Genomic DNA, 24,376 nt, shown 5'->3' with positions numbered 1-24,376 from the left:
AAATCTGAGTTATTGACAAGTGCTTTATCTGCATTTTCTTATTTAATCCTTACAACAATCTCTGAGATGGGCACTATTTTTATACTATTTTTCAGAGGAGGAAGCACAGAGAAATTAAGTAACCTGCCCAACATCTCTTAGGATTCTAACCCAGGGCCTCTGGCTCCAAGAACTGGGCTCTCAAGCTCATTCCTCTCCTATGACCAGCTTTCCAGTGCCTCATGATCATTCCCTGAGGCCTTGCATTTTGTGGTTCTGGGTCTGGCTAACTCAAATTTGGAAGTTTCACAAAGTTTCAGGCTGCTCAGGGATGTGAAAATGGCTCATTGGCAAAGTGGGGCTTCCAAGGAAATCAATTTCATTCCCTTCCTAATGGGCTGTGCTGTTTGCAAAAATCAAGAACTGTGATGACTGAAGATGCATTTGAACTCTCTTAGATTTCCATAGAACCTCACTCAGCAGTCCTTTGAGATGATGTCATAGTTCTTCTGTGTAAGCTAGTACTGCCTTCCGGGAGAGGAAGCCAGCACGTTTTACAAATGCTAGCTTGTCCTTACCACGCCCTTGAGGTCTAGCGAGTGGTATTGAGTTACCTTTGGGCGACTATAAAAATTAGGCTGCCGTTGTTAACATTTATTTTTATACCAGAACTCACACATACATATTATGTATTATATATTATGAAATATATAAACATATAGATGCAAACGTTTCAAGAAGCTTACTCTTGGTATAAGTGATATACTTGGTGTATTGCATGCTGTTCCATTCCTTTTCACTGGGAAGAATGCTGCTATGAGCCACAGAACTGAATTCATTACATATGAATGCAATACAGCCTACGGTCTGAGAAACACGGCACCGAGGGGCTCCCCAGCCTTCGCCGGTGGAACTCAGGCTCTAGTCGTGCCCAGGCAGGGGATGGGAGGGAGGGCAGAGGGAGATGCTTTCTTGAATGTTCCACTGAGGAGACTGGCCTAGGAAGATGAGCTGTGCTGGTCCCCATACTCTGTTAATTTGGTCACAAATGAACTCTTAGCCTGTGGGGTTTGGGTGAATGTGTTTGTGTCCTGATGTCATGATATCACAAAGAGGTGCCCTTCTTCACTGCCCAGATTATAGCCAGGCTCCTCCTCCTCCCTATCTCAGGACTAATAGGATCCTGTGGCGGAAGCTGTCAGTTGAAAACAAAGACCATAAATTCCAAGTGGCAAATCTCAAGTGAAGCCCAAAGTCACTGTGCAGATTCTTACAATCTACACCTTGGTTAGAACGAAGTAGAATTTGTTTGGTGTCCTGTAACAGCAAAATAAATCAGTTGTTTTCAAGCAGTTTGGTTGGGTAGTGGGGAAGCATGCATTTGGAGAACCATGTTTGATGAACCCAGGAAAGTGATGTATAGTCCCTTCTCCCACCCCAAGGGGAGAGAGGATACAAGGCGCAATTCCAACACATGTTGGGAGTCTCTAAAAGAAGAGGCAGATGGCTTTCTACTCCTTAACTTGGGTTTTCTGAGGTAGGACCTGCAGTCCTTCTCTTGAACCATCAGGGCACAAGGCAAAGACCACAGAAACAGAGCTACCAAAGGGGTGAAGACTCCAGTTGGCACACAGGGCAGCTGAGAACATGGCCATGAACCAGCCGTGCTGTGTTCTGTTTCCACTGACATGCCTTTATCTGCATATCACACTCTTTTCTCTTTGCTGCCAAGAGAGAGCAAAGAGCAAGCCTGAAGCCTTCTGGGAATGGTGACACTAGAAAGTGGGGCAGGAGGCTGGGAAAGGGCCAGCTTAGGGCTGTGAACGGTGGTGAGGGAATTAAAATGTTTGAATCTGCCTGAAAATTTACCAGGAAAGAGTATTTTTTTTATTGCACCAGTGGTTCTTGTTTTATTTTTAAAATATATTTTTATTGAATTCAGAGAGGAAGAGAGAAGGAGAGAGAGAAACATCAGTGGTGATAGAATCAGACCAGCTGCCTCCTGCACATCCCCTACTGGGGATCAAGCCCACAACCCGGGCATGTGCCCTGACAGAGAATTAAACCGCAAACTCCTGGTTCACAAGTCAATACTCAACCACTGAGCCATGCCGGCTGGGCTCAAGGAAGAGTATTTTGAAATATAAATATTCACACACAACACACACCTACTAACCTTCACTTGGGTCAGGAGGAAGAGCATCCACCACCCTAGTTTGATCCCTCGGGCTTCCTCTGAGATTCTTCCAACACCTGCGCTTCTGTCCTGCACAAGCTGTCCTCTCCTGCTGCCCACAAGAACCTTTCCAACTTCCCTGCTTTCAGACACCCTGTTTACTACCTTTCTCCTGAGCAGAAAAATACAACAAACCAGGCATAAAGCACAGACCTCGCTCTCCATTCTTGACTTGGGCCAAGTCCCACACAAAATCAGGGACTCCCAGAAGCCACTCGTGTTGCTTTTCCACTGGCCTGACAGCTGAGGACTGGAGAAGACAGCTCAACCCAGCCTTTCTGCTACCCGCCAGGCCTAGGAAATGACCCTCCTGCCAAGATGGGAGGGAGCTGGAGAAATAAGATGGGTCCCCAAGGGGTTACTATTCCATGAACTACTGGATGGAGTTGCACTTGTGACACCTCAGGATGCTGCCTCCACGCAAAGAGCCCCACCTCCTGCAGGAGAGAAACCCCTTTCTCCTAGGACTTCCCGAGTTGTGAGAATCGGCATATGTTACCCGAGGTCATTCATCCTGACCTCCTTCTTGAGAGGTTCTAGACCTCACTCAGTTTTAGTTCTTTCTTTTAAAAGCTACATCAAAATATCTTTACACCTTATATTTATGGTTTGTTGAAGTTTAGCTATTTTAATAAAGAATTATATTTACAATAAAGTAAGAGCCATATCAGTCCATCTTTCAGTTCTTGGCTCCTAGTTTGATATCTAGTTATACAAACTCTTCATATGGAAAAAAAGAGAAAGCTGGAAGTAGATTTTGGAGAACTCTATTCAAGGCTGAGAGGTGCTCATGGGGAAAGATCTTCATAATTTCTATAATAGTTGGGCAGTGTTCTTATAGATCAAGAAAGTTTTGATCTGATCTGGTCAGATCAAATTCCTCTCATAAGTTTGTTAATACCAGTAAATCTAATCTCTAAACATTTATATTCCACAATTGGTCATGTGGATTTCAGCTCATTGTTCTGACCTGGTAAAAGCTAAGAGAAACTCTGTCATAAAAATAATCAGAAAATTATATAACAGGAATCTAGTCCAAAACTATTTCTTGCAAAAATAAGATGCTACTTTGAGAAATGAAAAAAAAAATACAAATGGACCTAGCATTGGAACAGATTATTCCAAAAATTGCAAGCAAAGATCTCATCCTATTATGCAAGTTCATCTCTTATTACTCTTCTAGGGCTGAATATATGCTTAATCTGCATCTGAGTGTTGGTCCCAGATGTGGTGGGCCTTCTGGGATCCCTCAAATCCAGCTGCGTTGGTTAAGGAGGGCTGTCAGGATAGATTTCATGTTCAACAATTTCCACTCAGCCACCCTGGGCTGGCAAGCACTGCTCAGCTTATAACAGTGCCTGGCATGCGGTAGGTTCAGTGTTGGTTGAAATAGTAGATATTCCCAGCAGGTACAGGCAGCAGCATTGGCGATTAGCAGTAACACAGCCTCATGACAGGGACAGGAGAGGCAAGCTGTCTCTGAGCCCGGCTATGTATAGAACACCTCTAGTCACAAAGGAAGCAGACCATACCCAGCCAAATCTTTGTACTGACTCCTGCCAGCACCAATTTTGTATGACCTAGCTGTCCTCCTCCCCACTGTGCTGTTAACTCCATTTGAAGAGGCTCTACTTTTAGGTTATTTGTGAATGGAATCGTTTAGTATAACTGTGATTCTCAAAGCTTGCTCCCTGAGTCAGTAGGAGGCCATCACCTAGGAATCAAACATTGGTGGAGGGCAGCAACCAGTGTTTTAATGAGCCCACCAGATGATTCAAATGCACAGTAACATCCACGAACCACTGCAATGTGAGGGTCAATACCAATCCAGCATCCCTGTCAGAATACAATGTAAACAGATTTGTTCTGATGGGTCAGGTGCTCTCTGTGCTGGTGCTCCCACAGATCATCTCTACTGGTAATGACTTGGATTTTCAGAATCAGCCGTGAGAAATGAGTGGAAGGTTAAGACGGAAGTTGGGCTTGCACTGGCAAGAGAATCACAAGCCAAGTTTGTTTCTTCCCCATTATTTATATGTTGACTAAAACTGCCAAGAACTGATGTGAGCAGCTAAACTTCAGTGCATTACATCTCTGCTTTCATCTGAGCTGCCATGTTGGCTATAGTGCTTACGTAACATGTGTCCCCCAGTAGACGAAACCTTCACAACCAGAAATCATGAGTTGGACTAGACAAAGGCACCCTCCGAATAGCAGCTGCTGTTGGGACTGAATGTAAAAGATGCTCAAGCAACCTCTGTTTAATTTAATACAACGGCTGCACTTGTTAAGAGGATCCATTTATGACACTTTATAAAAGACAAATGGTGGCAACTTTGATCTTAGCCTTTATCATACATAACCGTTCTTCTCTTTTTAAAAGGTCTGCCTCGGGTCATTATGCACTAAGTTGGCTCTCAAGGGGGATTCTGTCTCAGAAATGCCCTCCCCAAATAAAAAATGCCCCCAAAACTATTCTCCCGAGGCATGTTTAGGTTCATCACCAATTTTAAAAATTGAAAATTCATTCTGTGTATTAAATAGCCAAGATAGCATAATTCTCTACCTCTAATTGTACTCAGATGCTCTCTTAATTTTGGAAAGTCTGGTCAGAGGATGGAAGTGTGACATTGTAAAGCATTCCTTCAGTGTCTCTACAATGATGCTCTAATTATTAAATAGCTCTGCTTTATTTGTCCCTCTTTAGTAATAACTCACATATTAGAAAGTCATTGTTGGATCTTTCTGGTTAATTCATTGTGGGAAACGGGAATTTCCATCCTTGGCCTTCATGACTAGGTGAGTAGCAGATGCAATAATTTGCTTTGCTGGATGGCTATTACGCCACTGGGCCAAGTCAGGCCCTGCTACCTGATGTTTTGATCTAGAAGCTTGTAATTGCTGTGCAGATGCTGTTCAAAGCCAGAGCCTTTCGGACCATAAGGTGCTGACAGGACACTCATTTTTGCCATCATTCACAGTCCTGCAAAAGAGAAAATCGCTTTTTACTTAAATGTATCTGCCTTTGAAGAATGAAAAGCTGAATTGACACTGCTGGGATCTGAGCCTCCAGGTGTCGGATTGGGGAAACCTACATATGCCGTAGAACCTGGCTTAGCAGGACTAAGCTGATTCCTTCAGCACAGTGTACTGTATCCCCACCTGCGCTGTATGGAGTGACGACCTTTCCACCAGATTTGGAAGAGGAATGTTGTCTTGAAAATATCTTGACAACATGGTAAAATAATCAGGTTCTTGCTAACCTTGAATATAAGCAAGCTGTTTCTCTGATAGTTCTACCAACAATATGAGGTTCTTTTTTTTCATTTTTAAAATATATTTTCATTGATTTCAGAGAGTAAGGGAGAGGGAGAGAGAGATAGAAACATCAATGATGAGAGAGAATCATTGATCAGCTGTCTCCTGCATGCCCCCTACTGGGGATTGAGCCCACAATCCAGGCATGTGCCCTCACCAGGAATTGAACCGTGACCTGCTGGTTCTGAGTCAGACCAGCCAGGCGAGGTTCTTTATTTTCTAACCATTGGCATTTGAGTGCCCTCTGTGTGCCTAATACAAGCATAAAAGTAGCTCACATTACCATTAATTTGAGTTCCCAGCAATTTGTCTGTATTATCCAAATATAGTGATTGTCAGTAATAAATGTGTGTGTACTCACAGATTATACTAAGTGAGCATTTTACCACAAATAAAGAAAGGAAAATTACTGAGAGTTGTTGCTTCCTGCCCCTCGTTTTGCATTATGGTTCAGTTCAGCTTTCCCCGACACTTGAGAATGAAAAGTGTGCTGTCCTTAATGATACCAGGTTTGAGGGTTTTTTTTCTACATTTTTTTTTCTTCAGAAAATGTATAGAAATGCTGGGTTGGTTCTGGGGTGCGGTCCAGCCCCACTGTGCTTTTTAATTCACCGAGAAAGAAATGGTGGGTGGGGTTTTCTGGGAAACTGTCGACAGGAACATCCATCCATTGAAAGCTGAGTGGAAACTTGGTGCAGATGGGAGCAAATGAAAATATGGATGATGTTTTCAAAGAAGTGAAAAGTAAATCAAGGAAGCAAACACACCGTGGATAAGGCCAGCGGCCATGTTCTCGTGTCTAAGAGGGAAAATCCATCCTGGGGAAATCTGCCAACGCCTGTTTAGGGTAAAGGTTAGAATGAGCAAGGGTTAGCAGAACTTGACAACATGTATTCGAAGCACTTTGGTACATCATCTAGTGTTGCCGTCGATGATTTTTTTTTCCCATTCTGTCTCTTGTTCAGGTCGCATGAAAGAAAAATGTAGTCTCATGCACTTCCTGTGGCCCACCTTGAGCTAGCACTTTCTTCAAGCACACTTTTTTAATCCCCACCCAAGGATATGCTGCTTTTATCTATTTTTAGAGAGCGAGGGAGAGAGAAACATTGATCAGTTGCCTCCCATACCTGCCCAGACTAGAGATCAAACCCGCAGCCTAGGCATGTGCCCTGACCAGGAATTAAACCCACAACCATTTTTGGTGTGTGGGATGATGCTCCAACCAACTGAGCCACCCGGCGAGGGTTTCAATCACATTTGTATTATGGTAAGTTCTCCATAAGATTTGATGGCAACCATGTAGGTCAAAGGTAATGCTTTTGTGGCTGTGATTTTGCAAATACATTCTTCCTGGCCTTCACATATGCTATTAATTACAGGTTCAAAAATTCTCTTCTATTTGATCTGCTAGGGTAGCCTTACTTTATGTCACCTTAAAATAAGGTCAAGCGAAGTACTACAAGATATAAAGTATTCACTGACAGTTCTCCATTTCTGCAGGGATGAAGAAAGCCTGGCTTCAGTAATTGCATTGTCATGTTCAACGTGGCCTAATCGTCTCTTCAAAGCTCTCTTCTATCTTTTATATTCACAACATACATCTCTCCTTCATGTGGATCCAAGACCAAGTGTAGCCTCTTATATAATGTGTGTGATTAATGGACTCTGGGTCTGGCCGGTTGCTTGTATTGTAGGTCTATAAATAATCTTAATAATACATGGTTACAGGTACATTTTTATATCTATCTGATTCTCAGGGGTTTTATATCAGCCATTCACTAAGAACAATTATGAATCTTGAACGTCAAGGCAGGACACACAGTTCCGATTTGGAACGTAAATAGTACATCAATTTACAATGAGATGGGGGTAGGGGAACGGTGTAGGTAAAGTACATAAATAATCCACTAAACCTGGAAGCAGGAGGGGGTGTGCAGCAAATGGAGAAAGAGATTGCAGAGAAGTTTAAAAGCAAAGACAAAAAGGAAGAAATATCAAAACAAGTGTGCTCACATCTTCACTTAGATGAGGGATTTTTCCCCTTCTATGAATCTGAGCTGCCTCTATGTGACTGTGTGTGCCCTGGGGACCAAGGGGCATGGTAGGCATTTGGCACAAAGGCCCTTCATCTTGGAAGATATATTTAATTATTTTGGGTCAGCTCTGGGTAAATATTCTCAATGATCAATATATAAAAACCTAACCATTTATGGCAGCAATTTTCAACATTTTTCATCTCATGGCACATATAAACTAATTACTAAAATTCTGCAGCACACCAAAAATTATGTTTGCCGATCTGACTAAAAAAAAAAAAAAAAAGGGTATAATTTTGATTCATTCACACCGGACAGCTATTGTTGTGTTGGCTGTTGTCATTTTTTTTATTGACAATTTGTTTGTACAAATGTAAAATTGCCTTAAACATTCTTATATGTATATTCCTATTGAGTGTTTCTGTTAATGACATGCTTCATTTTTGGCATGTCTAAGCCTATTAAAATGCCCTCATAGAAAACGCTGGATAACACTAATGATTATACCCAGGACCTTTCGATAACACATTTATTGCAATCAATATCAATATTTAATACCGCCAATGGCAATACTACAAATGAACAGCAGGATGTTTGAACATCCTATTAATGTGTTTAACACTAACAGAATGTGTTTAACATCTATAGTGTGAACTATTTGGAGTGTACTGTGAAGTAGATATAAATGCTCCACACGAAAGCAATTTCAGTAATTATAAGTAATAAAAATGAGCATTTGTACACAATTTTCTGAGATGGCGATCACTTTCCAAACATCATCTTGTCGATGCTCCAAACAGTCTTTCTGGGTATAGTTATTTTCTCTTTTATAGAAATGAAAGAAAGTGTTTCTATGAGGGGATTGGCCTTTAGGCAGTTGGTGAGGGTGTCGGTGATTTGAATCCAGTGCTTTTGACTCCAAAGCCTGGACTGGAGCGGTTAGTCAAGGCTTCTGCCCTTCCTCTGTTGCAGATCAAAGCAGGCATCACTACCAGATCCCATTTCTCTCTCGCCGAACCAAACAGAGACCAAGAATCCTTCTCCATGCGGACAAAAAATCTGTCTGCTCTCCTGCCCTGTGTTCTTTCTAAGTGTATTTTGCTGGGCATTAGTACAGATGAAATACAGCCAGAGTTTGCATAATAACTGCCGAGTACGTCAGCATCCTCATATGAGCCTACAAACTGTCCTTGGTTGAAGGAGGTAGATTTCTGTAAGTGGCTTTGATGTGTTAATCTGCTCCAGGAATTTGGGTCTGCCTCCTTTGGGAGGGGAGAGGTTTTCTGCTCAATCTCTACCCTTTTATTTCTTACTTCACAAGGACTTGACTCTAATTGGCCAACTTGGAGTGTGCTGGGGTGACCTATTTCTGTCTGGGATAACAAAAACATTCCAGATGACTGACGCCTTTTATTGGGGACAGTTTGACCTGACTCTAACCCTCCCTCTCTGCTTGCCAAGGAAGATGATCGCAGGCTGGCCTTAGCTTCAACTTTTTTTTTTTTCCCATCCACATTATTTTCCTATTTTCTTGTAAAAACAGCAGACTTGTCCAAGTGCCTAGCTACAATGGCAAGGAACACTATTTGAATAGATGCTGAATACATGTGCCCCAGCTTCAGTGAGTCAATGGAAGGGGTTGTGGGATCTGAATTGCGGAAATGCATTTGAAGAATGTCTGTCTCTGGGGCAGCTGAGCTCCTTTTGAGCCCTCGAGAGGCCTGTGCTCAGGAGGAAAGGCTGATTGATGTAGTGATCACACACGTTCAAGTGGAAGGGTCAGTTTTGCCCTGAATGGACAATGTCCAAAACATGGCTACTTGATTCTTCTGCTTTGTAACCACAACAGAGGCCTCGAGAAAGAGAAAGTGAACAGGAAAGCTCTCAGAAGCTCTAAGAGTTTGGAAAATGTAAAGCCGTTGTTATCAGTTTATGGTTTTTCTGCCTAAGCAAATGTCCTAGCTTATTCAAATATATGTATTGATTTTTTTTTAATATGCAGTTGACATTAAGAATCTTGGTCCTCGCCCTAGCCGGTTTGGCTCACTGGGTAGAGCATTGGCCTGTGGACTTAAGGGTTCCAGGTTCAATTCTGGTCAAGGGCACATGCCTGGGTTGCGGGCTCGATCCCCAGTAGGGGGCGTGCAGGAGGCAGCCAATCAATTATTCTCTCTCATCATTGATGTTTCTCTCTCTCTCCCTCTTCCTTCCTCTCTGAAATAAATAAAAAATATATATTTTTTTTAAAAAAGAATCTTGATCCTCAGTAAATGAGCACTGCCTTGCAGAGTCCTGCTGTGTAGGTCCTGAGTATGCTGGGAAACCACACTGCTGCGCACAATTACAGGTGCAAAACACGGCCTCCAGGAACGTGACATTTTCCAGAGATGCCTCTGTCATGTGACCACAGTGTGCTGTGTTGACCCTGTCACTCTAAAAAGCCAAGGCACACAGGTGGTCTGTCAGTACTTGTGGTTATTAGTTCTGCCAGAAAGATGTGACTTGGCTCCTTAGATTAGATTTCTTCAAAGTTGACAGTGGACTTGGGTGCCTGCACATACACCGAGATTAGCAGCTTTTTGCTGCCTTAGCAGTGGGCAGAGAAGCAAAGAACAGGCCTAAAATTTCAGTCAAAGGTAAGTTCAACATTAGGAAGGACTTCCTGACTTTAAACACTCACTACTGTTCCCTCAGAGAAAAAAAGTCGTACAAACTCTCTTCTCTCTTCTCTCCCCTTCCCCTCCCTTCTTTCCTGATTTCCCTTTCCTTTTTTTAGAAATTCCTCAGCTGTAAAATGGAGAAAATAATAAGACAGGGTGAGGCGAAAGTGTGTTTACCGATGTGAATACGCATAACCATTTTTGTCCTGTATTATTATTAATTATTTATTTTCCATAGGAACAACTGTACATCTACTTTTGCCCCACCCTGTACACTTGATCCTCAATGTTTGTAGATTTCATATTTGTAGATTCACTGCTCACTCAATTTTACATGTAGCCCCAGCATCAATCCTCTTGGTGCTTCCTTTTGCCGATGTGCACAGAGCGGTGACAGTTGTGTCCCTCTGCGCTCAGCATGCATGTTCCCAGGGAGGCTGAGCAAGACCCTCTGTGTGCTTGTTGCAGCCCTCATGCTGTGAATAAGTGTCCTCTTCTCTATTTGGTGCCACATTTTTTGCATTTTTGTGCTTTTTGTTGGGGATTTCACTGTTCGAAGCGGCCCTCAAGCATGGTTTGGTTCTATGAGTCGAGTTGGGGAAGAGAGAGACGACATTGGGGCATGGCAGACAGTGGGAGACAGCTTCTGCTCCTGGCATCATAGTGATTGGGGCAAAGGGAGAGGCCCCCTAGTAACTGCCCCGCAGCAGTTGGTCAGCCCCTCTGACACTTCCAGGGCAGTGGAAAGCCCCCAGGGTGCGCCTCAGACCCTGATTCCTCACAGGCTGTACTGGGCCAGAGCCTGGGCACCCGGGTGGGGCTCCTGGATGAGATGTGTCTTGTGTACATGTGTGGGAAGAGCCCAGAGAGTTCTGGAATTATGTGGAGGAGAATTTAGGGGATGTGGCGTGGGGTCTGAGACTATGAGATATGTAGTTTTATTACTGTTGATGTGATCCCATCAAACTGTGAATTACACTGTAAACGTGCAGAAATGCCCGGCTGTGCCTCTTTCTAGCTGTTCAGTCCTTACCTTAGTCCTTTTGAAATCTCTGTAAAATCTTGAGATCAAAAATATAGGTTGTCCCATAGAGTGAACTTGCCAAACACTAGTAGGTATCAGGTAATAATAGGTTTGCCTCCATCAATATTATTCCAAGTGAATTTCACAGTATGTTTTAAAGGAGGAAGGGGTGGGGAACTAATCATGTGACTCCTTTGCTTGAAACCCATCTTGGCTCCCCAAGGGAGCTAAAATTAGCAGGGCCGAGGCTAGGGCACAAAATGTAAAGAAGTGTCAAAAAGTCAGTAGTCGATCTAAAAAATGTTTAATGCACTGTTTTCTCAGATGTAGGAGGCAGACTATGGTTCGCATCTGTGTTTGTCAAGGAGTCTTTCTTGACCCACACTCTGTGTTTCTGAGAGACCACCCACCATACACCTCATTGTACCTGTCCTCCTCCTGTGGCAGGCTCCATTCCCATGACTTTTGTAGCCACTTTCCTTTCTGAAGCCCACAGGGGCTCCTTCCTCCCAGGCCCTTGTTGGTTGTTCCCTTTCTGATACCTCCCTGGACTCACTTAATCGTCCCTTCTCAAGGTCAAGCTCCTCCTCTAAGTCCTCACAGAAGTGCGTGCCCTTCCTTGAGAGCATTTGCCAAGTAGGTAGGCATTGGGTCATTTTGTTTATTAAGCTCTAACTCTTCCAGTTGATTGTAAATTCCATCAGAGCAGGACTGAGTTTGTTTATAATTCTCATAGCACCGTGGCTCAATTACCCACGATTAATGGGTGTTTTATCTAATGTGCTTCCAGTGCAACCTCATGATAGTGAATCTGGAGACTATATTTTTAAAATTCTTATTAGAATTATTGGGGTGACATTGGTAAATTCTATAAGTTTCAGGTATGCAACTGGATAATGCAATGTCTGTTCTACTCTGTTGTGCACTCACCACCCCAAGTCTGGATCTGGAGACTTTAAATGGTTATTTTCCTGGTTGTGGGTGTAGCAACACCACCTTGTTCACCCTTTTGGAGTTCTTTCACATCTTCACAGTGGCTCTGCCAAGTTGATTAATTAGGTTGTGTCCTAATCTCTGTTCATAGCCCTCTCAAACATCCTTCAGAGGAGGGAGTGAGGTAAGAAGAAAAAGGAGGCCATCGCTGTACAGGTGAGGACAATGCATCTCAGAGAGGCTAACTGAGCTGGCAGCACAGCAAGAACTCTTCCTGGTTTGTATGACTCTAAGCTTTGTTGTCTTTCTACCCCGACTGTCTTTCTGCCCCAACCAGGCTGGCTGTATCAGGAGAAGGTACTGGAGGAGATTCCCCTTTCACTTTCCAGCAAAAAGACGAGATTCAGAACCTTTTCTTAGCGTTAATACCTTGCCAATATCTAGACCTCCTTTTCCTGTTAATCCTTTAAAACCTACAGTTTGCCTGTCTTTGCTCTTAGAGGCTGTGTTTGGTGTAAGTGCCACAGTGAATAAAAGGCAATAAAATAAATAAATACCCGGTAATAAAAGGCATCTCATGACTGAATATCATTTTCTTTCTCATTCATTCTCTCAGGTCTACTTTACCCTTTGCATTGTGGGAGACTCAGCTGGACCTGGCTCTTATTGCCTTCGAGTTAAATTGGCTTGAATATGAGGCCTTGTCTCATTAGTCTTGTTCACTTGATAGACCTTCGCAGGAGTTAAGCACAGACTGAAGTATTTATTAGCGTAAGGACCCGACACTTGGTCTCAGATTCCATGTGGCCACCGTGGCAGTCCTTGGCTGCTGTTTGCACTTCTGCCTGAACTCTGATGTGGTCAAAGATCAGGCCTTGAAAATACTCCATTAGTAACAATCCCTCTAACACAAGTCCACACCCTTTCCCCATAGACAGTGCACCAGGACTGAGCCTTTTGTGTTGGCCCATTGATGTGGCTAACTTCACAATAAATGCTTGCCCTGGCCTGTGTGACTCAGTTGGTTGGGCATCGTCCTGTTAGAGACTGTAGGTTGCTGGTTAGATTCCCAGTCAGGGCATGTGCCTGGGTTGTAGGTTCAATCCCCAGTAGGCGGCGTGCAGAAGGCAGCTGATCTATGTTTCCATCACAACAATGTTTCTCTCTCTCCCTCTCCTCTCTCTCTCTCTAAAAATCAATTTAAAAAATCTCTTTTTAAAAAAAAAATAAATGCTTATTCTCTGAGGCAGTGCAGTAGGTACAAATCCTGGGAGACTGAATGCTGCACACAAGGTTGTGTTCTTAATTTCACTAGCAGTGAGGATTCAGGTAAGATTTTTAAGCAGGAGAGTGACATACTATAATTAACTGTTTGACATATATATTTTGGGGAACAAAAGTGAGGTTGGGGTTGGGGGCTGAGAGGTGATAGGCTGGGTGACCTAGTAGGAAGAGTGTTTTGGTAGTAGAGACATGGGGTGGGAGGGGTGGCATGAACCAGAGGAGAAAGTGTGAGAAAGCAAAAGGGAGGACAGACGGGAGAGACCTTGAACATTTGATAAGTGATGGTTGGGGTGGGGATGTTGAGAGTGGAAATCATGAAGACAACTCTTGGGTTTGTCTCTTTGTAACTGGGGCAGGAGGTGGGGTGGAGGGACAGAACCCACTGTGGACTTTTGCTGAGAGATCAAGGGAAGAGGCTGACAGATTAACCAGTTTATGGATTAATTATTAAAACACAGCAGGATCCGGGGAGCTCCCCTCCTCACTAATTAGTCAGCTGGTAATTAGGCAGTGGCTGATTAATACTATTGCCTGCCCCCCTGTGGGGTGGGAGGAGAGGAGCTGAGCCACCCCCAGAGTTACTGGGGTGCATGAAGAAAGGGGAACCCGGAGCTTCTGCCATTATATGACGTCCCCTCCACTCCTCCCAGAAACCTGCGGGTTTTCTCTTCCCACAGCTATTCAAATGATCTTCCAAATGGAGAAAAAGCAGAAAGAGGAGAAAATGTGTGTACCACGGAATTATCATTCTCAGTAGTGATGTTTTGCAAAAACGCCATGGCAACGTTCCTCTTCAATTACTTGGGCTTTGATTTTCATTCATTTGTCGAGTGCACATCAAAGTTTGATTTTCTGTTTTGGAACCACAACATGGGTTCTACCTCTCCCATCTTGGGCTTCTTTCCTCTAAGAAGTGCTTTGCTAACATGAAATGGAAGTTTCCCCAGGCCAAGGTAGCAGCTTAAAAGTAAGTGTTGGGAAGAAACTCCAACCTGAATTTGGTCAATGCTTTTGAAATTTAAATTCTCTAAGTCACTTTAATTCATGGGGTACATTCTGACCTCCTGTTGGAGCCGTATGAGAGCTCAAGAAAGGGTTTAAGCAGAAGGAATGTTTAGAATCCCCTTTCTAGCCCTCTAGCCCAAACATTCTCTGATATTTTATTCAAATACCTGTGTCAGAGTGTCTGTCTGAGACTTCACTGAAGCATCTGTCTTGGCGGGAGTCCTGCATCTCCAAGGTTCCCCATCCTTCCCTAGACACACAAGCAGAACACATTGCAAATGCAAGAAGAAAGGGCTCAGCAGAACTGTGGAAACTAAGAGTACAAGGGGGCGACATCTGGGCTGGAGAAAGACTTTGTTTAATAGTATTTTAAAAATTAAAATTAAGTGCTAATATTTTTAAAATCAGTAATTTTTGTTTCTGGTTCTCTTGAAAAATAAAAACTGAACACCAAAATCAGGGCCACAATTTCCACTTGGCAGCCATCAACTGAAAACAGGTTAGTGTCCTTCAGAACTCATGGCATGTGTGGGCCCTGGAGGGCCCTGCCCCCAGCAGGCCCTGCTCTCTCCATAGCACGAGGTCCTCAGGACTCACTGGTGAGTGATGTTCCCAGCAGCCTTCCTTGATCCCCCAGGTCAGGGTCAGCTGCCCACTAATGCTCCTGACATAGTCATAGCAACTTTTATAACTTATATGTACATGTATAATATTATGTGCAAGAATTATCTATATATATAAAACCCCAATATGCAAATAGACCAAACGGTGGAACAACTGAACAACCGAACAATTGAACAACCAGTAGCTACGATGTGCGCTGACCACCAGAGGTGCGCGCGAACATGGCAGGCATCGGCAGCAGGCGGCAGAGCCTGGAACATGGTGGGGATTGGCCGTGGTAGGATGGTGGAGCATGTGAGTGGGGGCACTAGACTAAGGTGGGGCACCGGTCGCTGTCATTGAGATGGAAATTCTTTGCTACTGTGTGCCACGGTCCCACCCAGCACTCACACCTGCTGCTGGCGCCGGCCCTGCTTACACCCACTGCCAGCGCCTGGCACCAGCCCCAATTGCTCAGCGCCATCAGTGGGTGTGAGTGGTGGCTGCCAGCCTCGCTCGCCCATCAGGGCTTCTCCACCTCCCCCTGCTCCTGAGGGGCAATTGGGGCAGCAGCTGCTGCTCATACCTGCTGATGGCGCCAGCCCTGCTTGCACGGTGCAGAGCGATTGGGACCTGCTCCGTCAGTGCATGGGAGTGGCAGTGGTGGGAGCAGGGCTGCTAGCAGACAGGGGACTGGGGTCCACGGCGGGTGGGGCCAGGCAGGGATGTGGAGGATGGGCCGAGACCTGCCCCTGTACCCACCTCAGCTTTGCGGCCCCCAGTTCCTTTCAAGATGCATGAATTCATGCACTGGGCCCCTGGTATGTTATATATTACGAGAGGCCCGGTGCACAAAAATTTGTGCACTTGGGGGGAAGGGGGGGTCCCTCAGCCCAGCCTGTGCCCTCTCACAGCCTGGGACCCCTCGGGAGATAATGTCCTGCTGGCTTAGGCCTGCTCCCGGGTGGCAGAGGGCAGGCCCAATCCCTAGGTGCAGCCCCTGGTCGGGCTCAGAGCAGGGCCGATTGGGGAGTTGGGGCGCTGCCCCCTGTCATGCACAGAGCAGGGCGGATTGGGAGGTTGCAATGCCACCCTCAGTCACGCTCAGGGTAGGGCCGATTGGGGGGTTGGGGCACCGCCCCGTCACACTCAAGGCAGGGTCGATGGGGAGGTTGCAGCACCACCCCCTGTCACGCACAGAGCAGGGCCAATCAGGGGGTTGGGGCGCTGCCACTCTCACACTCAGGGCAGGGTCGATGGGGAGGTTATGGCTCTACCCTGTCACACACAGAGCAGGGCCCATGGGGGGGCGGGGGTTGGGGTGCCACACCCTGTCACACACAGAGCAGGGCCAATCAGGGGGTTTGGATGCTGCCCCCTGTCACACTGATCCCGGTGTTGGGAGGCATATTACCCTTTTACTATATAGCATAGAGGCCGGGTGCATGGGTGGGTGCTGGCTGGTTTGCCCTGAAGGGTGTCCTGGATCAGGGTGGGGGTCCCCACTGGGGTGCCTGGCCAGCCTGGGTGAGGGGATGATGGCTGTTTGCAGCTGGTCACACACCCTTCAGGGTGGGGGTCCCCACTGGGATGCCTGGCCAGTCTGGGTGAGGGGCTGAGGGCTGTTTTCAGGCTGGGTGTGACTGCAGCTCCCAACCGCTCCTTTTTTCCTTTTTTTTTTTTTTATTCTGGGTCAGCTTTAACTTGAGGCTTGGCTCCAGCTCTTAGGCCTCCGCTGCTGAAAGTAGGTTTCTGGCCTTTGCTTACAATGTTGTGATCCTGCTGGCTGAAGTCCGGCGGTATTTGTTCCATAGTTTCTTAAACTGCAGGCTCAGAGGTCGGCAAGGCAGGCGGGGAACGTTGGAGTCCTCCATCACCGCAGCAAGCAAGCCTCATGTTAGTTTCAAGCTGCCTGGCTGCCGGCCACCATCTTGGCTGTCAGTTAATTTGCATATCTCGCTGATTAGCCAATGGGAAGGGTAGCGGTCGTACGCCAATTACCATGTTTCTCTTTTATTATTGTAGATATGTACATAATATAAATACTAGAGGCCTGATGCACAAATTTGTGCATGCGTGGGGTCCCTAGGCCTGGCTGGCTATGAGGGCCAATCAGGCCCAGGCCAATCGGAGCATGCTGGCTGGGGGAAAGAATGGGGCACAGGAGGTTGGCCACTGGCCCAGAGGAGGGAGCCAGCCCTCGCCCCCCCTTGGGAAAGGGGCCGCATCCACAACCACCCAGAGCCGGCATTCAAATAAATTAATTTACAAAATAAGGACAGTAGACTAACTGAACAATATAAACAATGCTGAAGGTTCAGGGGATTTTATCTTTGAAAGGAGTCTATGCATTATTCAAGATGGTTGTATATACTGACACCCTTTCACATTTTCACTTAAGCTATGAGAAACTATTGGCACAAGACCCTAAATGACTTCTAGAGTCTGTTTTAGTTGTAATATTCTCTTGCTTTGATGTTTCTCTTCAACTGAGCATGTATTCAGGGGCTCCTCCTATGAGTAACACATTTTGCTGGTCTCTGTGTACAACTGAATAAGAACAGTACACTTTGGTTCATCTCCCTTTCTTTTAGCTCATAGCAATAGAGAATGTAAGAAATGAAAGGGACCTTGGAGTTCAACCCCTGAATTTGCAGATGGGGAAACTGAGGCTAAGAGAAGATCAGTGACTTTCTCGTTGTACATTTGTAACTCAGGCTAGAACCTGGGCTTCCAGAGGAGCGTCCTCCTGCCTGGATCTCTGGTCTGAAGGAGCCAGTGGTCAAGGTGGAGGAAAGAATAAAGTAAATGCCAGTGTCACCTGGATGGTGAAAATAAATCCTAGAGAGGTTTGGAGGAGGACAGAAGTCACTGCAGAAGCATAGCGAGGTTTAAGTTGAATCCAGTGTCCATAGCAATAGTTCTCAAACTGGGGTGCTCAGGTACATTTTGTGGGGGAGGGGATTGTGGGGGTAGGCTTTGCATTCCTTTTGAAAACAGTGAATATGCACCAATTCTGATCATCTGCTGCTGAGTTGCAGGGATTTTGTTTGTCTGAATGGCATGACACTGACTTGGCCAGTGGGGGGCAGAAAGGAGAATTGATTTGTAAATGATGTGTGTGCACTAATAGGGCCCTGTGGCGACATAATGATGTTTTGCCATAGTCTAGAGCAGTGATGGCGAACCTATGACACGTGTGTCAGAGGTGACACGCGAACTCATTTTTTTGGTTGATTTTTCTTTGTTAAATGGCATTTAAGTATATAAAATAAATATCAAAAATATGTTTTTGTTTTACTATGGTTGCAAATATCAAAAAATTTCTATGTGTGACACGGCACCAGAGTTAAGTTAGAGTTTTTCAAAATTCTGACACGCCGAGCTCAAAAGGTTCGCCATCACTGGTCTAGAGCTATGGCGGGGACATGTTTACACTGCAAACGGATGTAATCACAGCAGAGCACGATCGTCTACTGTATTGTTTGAATGAGTTGACTATTGCTAGTTTTGTATTTACTTTTTACATTTATTTTGGTTTCACAATTGTATAAGAACTATAAGCACAAGCACTTTGCATGGACTTGTGTTAGTCTTATGCATATTTAAGCAACATTGCAATAAAAGTAATCTAAAACAATGCCGAAGGTTCAGGGGATTTTATCTTTGAAAGGAGTCAATGCATTATTCAAGATGGTTGTATATACTGACTCGCTTTCACATTTTCACTTAAGCTATGAGAAACTATTGGCACGAGAGAGAATTCCGGGGGCATGGGCTCGTTGGTTGTCAGAGTAAATTTCTTAGAAGGAACTTGGTGTGGGAGACGTATGTTCTTCCTTCAGTAGGTGGCTATTCCCAATTCTAGGCAATTCTAGAATCTAAGAGGTAATTCTCTTTTTTCCATTTAATCGAGTTGATCACTCCTGCCTCTTGAGACGGTTTCTTTGTTTAAATTGTTTTAATTCTTCAACGATAATTGACATTCAGTATTTTATTAGTTTCAGGTATACAGCATAGTGATTAGACATTTATATAACTTATTCAGTGATTACCTTGAGAAATCTAGTACCATCTGGCACCATACGCAGTTCTTAACATATTATTGACTCTATTTCCTATGCTGTAGTTTACACATCTGTGACTATTTATAAGTGCCAACTTGTACTACTTAATGCCTTTACCTTTTCACCCAGCCCCCCAAACCCCCTTTTGCCTGGTAATGATCAGTTTGATCTCTTCATCTATGAGTTTGGCTCTGTTATGTTTGTTCATTTATTTTGTTTTTAGCTTCCACATATAAGTGAAATCATATGGCATCTGTCTTTCTCTGTCTGACTTATTTCACTTAGCATAATGCCCTCTAGGTCTATCCATGTTGTCATAAATGATTAGATTTCATTCTTTTTTTTATATAACCAAGTAATATTTCATTGTATATATGGACCACATCTTCTTTATCCAATTGTTATTGTTAGACACTCAGGGAAGCATATGGGATGCAAATGTCTTTTTGAATTAGTGTTTTGGATTTCTTCTAAGAGGTAATTCTGACTATTGTTTTGCTAACTCTAGAAACTAATCCTTTGTAAAACGTTATGAAGTACAAGGTCTGAGAGGTGAAACGGTGTACCTTCTGTTTAACCTGGTGTAAACTACAGGTCTGCAAACTATGTAGCTCTTGGCCTACAAACTTTTTATAACGTTTTATGGAAACTTAGCCACACCCATTTGTTTACAGGTTGCCTGTGGCTGTCATAGAGACACAATGGTCCTCAAAGCCTGAAGTCTTCACTGTCTCGGGCCCCTGGTATGTGCCTTCTAAAAACAGTCATTGCTGCACGGTGCTTTCAGCTGATGCGCATTTCAGTTATTTGATTCTCTAAAGTGATTTAATTAATTGGTTCTTTTTTTACAATTAGGAAATTCTAAATGGCTGTTGCTTTGTGTAAGATTCTTTGATTTCTCTAATGAGAGAATCTAGCCTATTCTCAACATTGATTGCTGCTTTCTTAAAATAGGAAATTGGAGGCTGGTGATACACCGCTTTAATCACTGACAGGTACCTGGTGGAGCTGGCCCGAGGCTGAGCTGTGAGTCAGATGCTTGTTTCCAGCTGCCCGCCCTCTCTTCTGAGCCTCTGCCTTCCCATGCCTTGCTCTCACTGTCTTTGGGAGGCTGTGCCCTTTGACTCTTTCTTGCTTCAGCCACATCAACAAAGGCTCTGATACCTTACTTTTATCTCCATTTAAATGCATGTAGTTTGTTCACTTCTAAATTTCCTGCCAAAGTAATGGCACTTGAAGCTTTTCATCTCTACTGTGAAATACGAAGCTTTGGCCTCTCTAAAGATTTGACCACTTTATGCCCAGCCAGCATGACTGAGTGGTTGAGTGTTGACCCATGAACCAGGAGGTCATGGTTGATTTCCCAGTCAGGGCACATGTCTGTGTTGTGGGCTTGGTCCCCAGTAGGGGGCGTGCAGGAGGCAGTCAATGATTCTCTCTCATCATTGATGTTTCCATCTCTCTCTCCCTTTCTCTCTGAAATCAATAAAAATATACTTTAAAAAAAGGTTTGACCATCTTAGAGGTGTTGAGGGAGATGAGGAAGGTAGAAGAAACTCAAGGTGGGAGGCTGGGGACAGGGATTTCCCTGGAAATGGAGCAAATGCCCCTGTATGGTTCAAGGATTCTAATCCTGTAAAGATTAGGGCCTATGCCTCCCTCATCTCAATAGCCCTAAATCTTCAAGGGTATATAAGACTTTAAAAACATTTTTTCTCAGTATGGTTGACTTATTTAAGACTAACGTTAAAAAGCAGAACACTTGGATGCTGTTTGGGACCCTTGACTAGAGATGACTCCATTCTTAGAGACGCCAAGGGAAGTTGTCAAAGGACTAGGGGATATGGTATGACTAAGGGATAGTTCCTACAGGAATATGTTTACTGCTGGGTGTACTTTGCTGAAGGGAGGAAGGAAGGAAAGAAATTGTTGTTGGGAGCAATCAAAAGGACACTAGAGCTTTATTACCAACTTGGGCCATTCCTGACCATGCTGGCACTGCTCACCCTTCACCTCTAGGATTAGGTTGGCCCCAGTGGGCACCCCTGGCAGATCAATGACTTAAGAACTGGTACATTGGTACGTTTTAACATTGGTTTAAAATCTAGACAGACTCAGGTTTAAATTAAAGTCAAACATTGACCTCTTCCATGATAAGTATTAACAAGGTTAGCTAGCTGAGAAATGTTTAGCACCCATGCACGTCAAGTTTATCTTGTTTTGAAGTGTGTCTATTTATACAAATTAGGGACTACTGAATACCTTTATGAAGCAAGTCATCTTCACCAACAAACCACTGGTGAGAAAGAAAGAGCCCAGGAATCAGCCCCACTGTATCATTGAAGGAAGAGGCAAATTTGTTAGCTGAGCTACAAAACCTCTTTCTTCGGAAGAGAGGTGTCTAAACAGAAAATGAGCACAAATAGTGTATTTTAGGAACTTTTCCCTTGCCCTCCAAACTCTCCAGTGGGTCTGCATGGAGCCCACCCTGCAAGGAGGCTCTTCTTTGGCTCCAAGAAGCTCAGTTCTTACCCATTCTACACACACACACACACACACACACACACACCTTTTTTTTTCAGAGACTTTGGGAAGAACTTACACAACCAATCTATGCCCTGTGTTTCACAGAACATTTTAAAGCCATTGATTTTCCTGTTTCTGTAGCTGAACTCAATCAGCAAGGCCTCTTCCTCTCCCAGGAGAGGAAGCAGGACCTGGGCCCAGTTGCCCCTGCAGTGCGTTGCCTCCAGCTTCCCTGCAGTCTGGAAAAGCCATTTCTCCCCAGGGAGTGGAGCTGCAGACTCCTGGAAGGAAGGGAGGGAGGGAGGAGCAGCCATGTGCTAACAGAGGTAGTAGATAGAAGTATGTAAGGCTGCAATTGCCCATTTCTGCTTAAATGGCAAATCGGTCCCATGATACGAAGTCATTATGTAGAATGGATCCTGTTTAGAAAAAGTAGACTGTTAGTACATCACTCCATATATTGTCTCTAGTCTGGTGTATACCAGGTACACAGGCACAAATACATATTTGAGTGATAAATAATGACTGAGTTAAGACCTCAGACTCTGGAGACAGGCAAAATTGGGCCTAAATCACAGCTTTCCCAGTTCATAGTGGTTAGTTATGTATTGCTGCACAACATATTACCCTACATTTAGCAGCTTAAATTATTACCTCAGCGTGGCTGAGGGTAAGCAACCTGGGCATGGCGTCACTGTGTACCTCTGGCCCAGGTCTGTTCCCAAGGCCACCTTCATTTTAAGGCTTGGCTAGGGAGGACCCATTGTCAGCCTCCTCCTGTGGCGGGTGACAGGCCTCAGATCCTTGATGGCTTCTGGCCAGAGACATCAGTTCCTAGCCACCTGGGCCTTTCCAAAGGGCAACTCACAGCACGATAGCTGGCTCCCCCCAGAGAGAGGCATCTTAGAAAACCCCAGATGGAAGCTGCAGTGTTTCTTTTTGCTTTGTGTTTTTTGTTTTTGGAAGTTTTTGTTGTAAAATATATATATAATATAAAATTTGCTCTTTTATCTATTTTTTAGTGTACAGTTGAGTGGCACCCAGTGCTTACATAGTGTTGGGCAACCACCAACACTATCTATTTCCAAAACTTTATAATCACCCAAATAGAAACTCAAAGCGACAGTGTCTTTTACAACCTAATCTCAGAAGTGACCATCACTTCTGTTCTATTCCTTGGAAGTGAGTCACTAAATCTAGCCCACACTCATGGAAGGGGATTACAGGGTGAGAATACTAGGAGGGTGGGCATCTGTGGGAGCATCCTTAACTCCATGGAAGCTATGTGGCCATTGACAGATTTCTTAACCTCGGTAAGCCTCAGTGTCATCTTTGTAAAACAGGGATGGTATCTACCTCGTAGAGCTATGCTCATATTCAAGGGGGACATCACCAAGCTTTCTGTTCATCAACATGAGATTAAATTCATGACCTTGAGCCACAAAGTTCAATCACCTTGGACTCCAGGTTATGTCTTCCTGCCCAGCCTCTTGGATTTTCCATGATGGTTCAGTAACTGTTACATCTTTAGACCCCTGACAGCATGAGTAGAGACAGGACAGAAGCAGAGGCAGAACCATGGAGATCTAGAATATGGGTCATAGATATTCATAGTGTAATCTTTATGCAAATGACAGCTTCCTCTAAAGAACCAGCCTGCCCTGGACAAAGCTTAGCTCATATGTTCTCATTGAACCACCTCTGGGAACTGGCCAGCCCTCTCCCTCAGTTGCTCAAATTTACCACCAAGAAGCTATCACTGTTTTCATTATGGTTCCCTCTCTTTCTTCATGCAAATTCCCAAACAACTCTTTAATGTATCTCTTCTCTTCCCTGAGAGCTGTCCTGTGCAGTGAATAAGAAACAGTTCCGCTGGAGCTCCCTGCATAGGATTATCCAGTGAGCAAGCAGGCTGCTTTTAAAGTTTTTAAAAAAAATTTCCAAAATGACAATATGTATTTCTGTTCTTGTCCCTCTCAGAGACCATTCCAAAACAGATCAGGGTTTCATTCTAAACACCAGCTTCCAGGTGCTTTCTGGGATCACCATACATTCCAGCTTTACCTTTACACATCTTCTGTAACTTTAGAGAAGACCACCAATTTAGATCCATAACTAACCAGCTGAAAATTAATTCAGGTGAGTGTCCATTTAAATGAAAGAAGTGAATTGATATTCTGTACAAAGGTTCCCAGTGGTAAACATTTTAGAAAGACTATCAAAACTTTTGAAATAACAATAGTGTACTAATACTCAAAACCAAAAATAACTACTGAACAATGTTTTCCAAAATGTGTTCTGTGGAATAAATTGCTATTTGTTTTCCCACTGACCAAAATTAAGTTGGTAATCTCTAGTTTAATGAGAGTTTGGCGAGACAGTCATAAACTGTTTGCTGCTGGGAATACAAATGGATCTTGTCTCTTAGGAGTCAATTTGGCTATTTCTGTCAGCATTTAAAATGTATGTACCCTTTGGGCCAGAAATTATTTTAAAAATTGATTTTAAATCATTTTTGCACATATACAAAAGGGTTTATATACAAGGACTTTCACTGCAGTACTTCTTGCAATAAGAAAAAATTAGAAACCATGCAAATGTTCAGCAGTAGTAGACCAGGTAAATCAACTATAATGTGCCTCTATTTTGGAATACTGTGCAGCACTGTTAAAATAATGAAGTGAATTTATATGCCATAGGGAAAG

At 44.1% G+C, this 24,376-nt stretch overlaps 1 protein-coding gene across 10 annotated transcripts in view; it reads left to right on the top strand.

The window, feature by feature from the left end:
• RGS6 (regulator of G-protein signaling 6) overlaps positions 1 to 24,376 on the top strand; it is a 486,920-nt gene that overhangs the window by 194,108 nt on the left and 268,436 nt on the right. Inside the window, exon 2 of one of the 10 annotated variants that reach the window (XM_006760722.2) lies at positions 19,820 to 19,888. The exons of the other annotated variants lie outside the window; for them this stretch is intronic. The gene's annotated coding sequence lies outside the window, so the exon portion shown is untranslated. The remainder of the gene's footprint in view (positions 1 to 19,819; positions 19,889 to 24,376) is intronic. 10 annotated transcript variants of the gene reach the window in all.

This window comes from Myotis davidii, unplaced genomic scaffold, assembly GCF_000327345.1.
Source record: "Myotis davidii unplaced genomic scaffold, ASM32734v1 scaffold17, whole genome shotgun sequence".
Classification (NCBI taxonomy): domain Eukaryota; kingdom Metazoa; phylum Chordata; class Mammalia; order Chiroptera; family Vespertilionidae; genus Myotis; species Myotis davidii.
The sequence above is the reverse complement of the archived record's forward strand: the minus strand, read 5'-3'. Positions and strand labels throughout refer to the sequence as shown.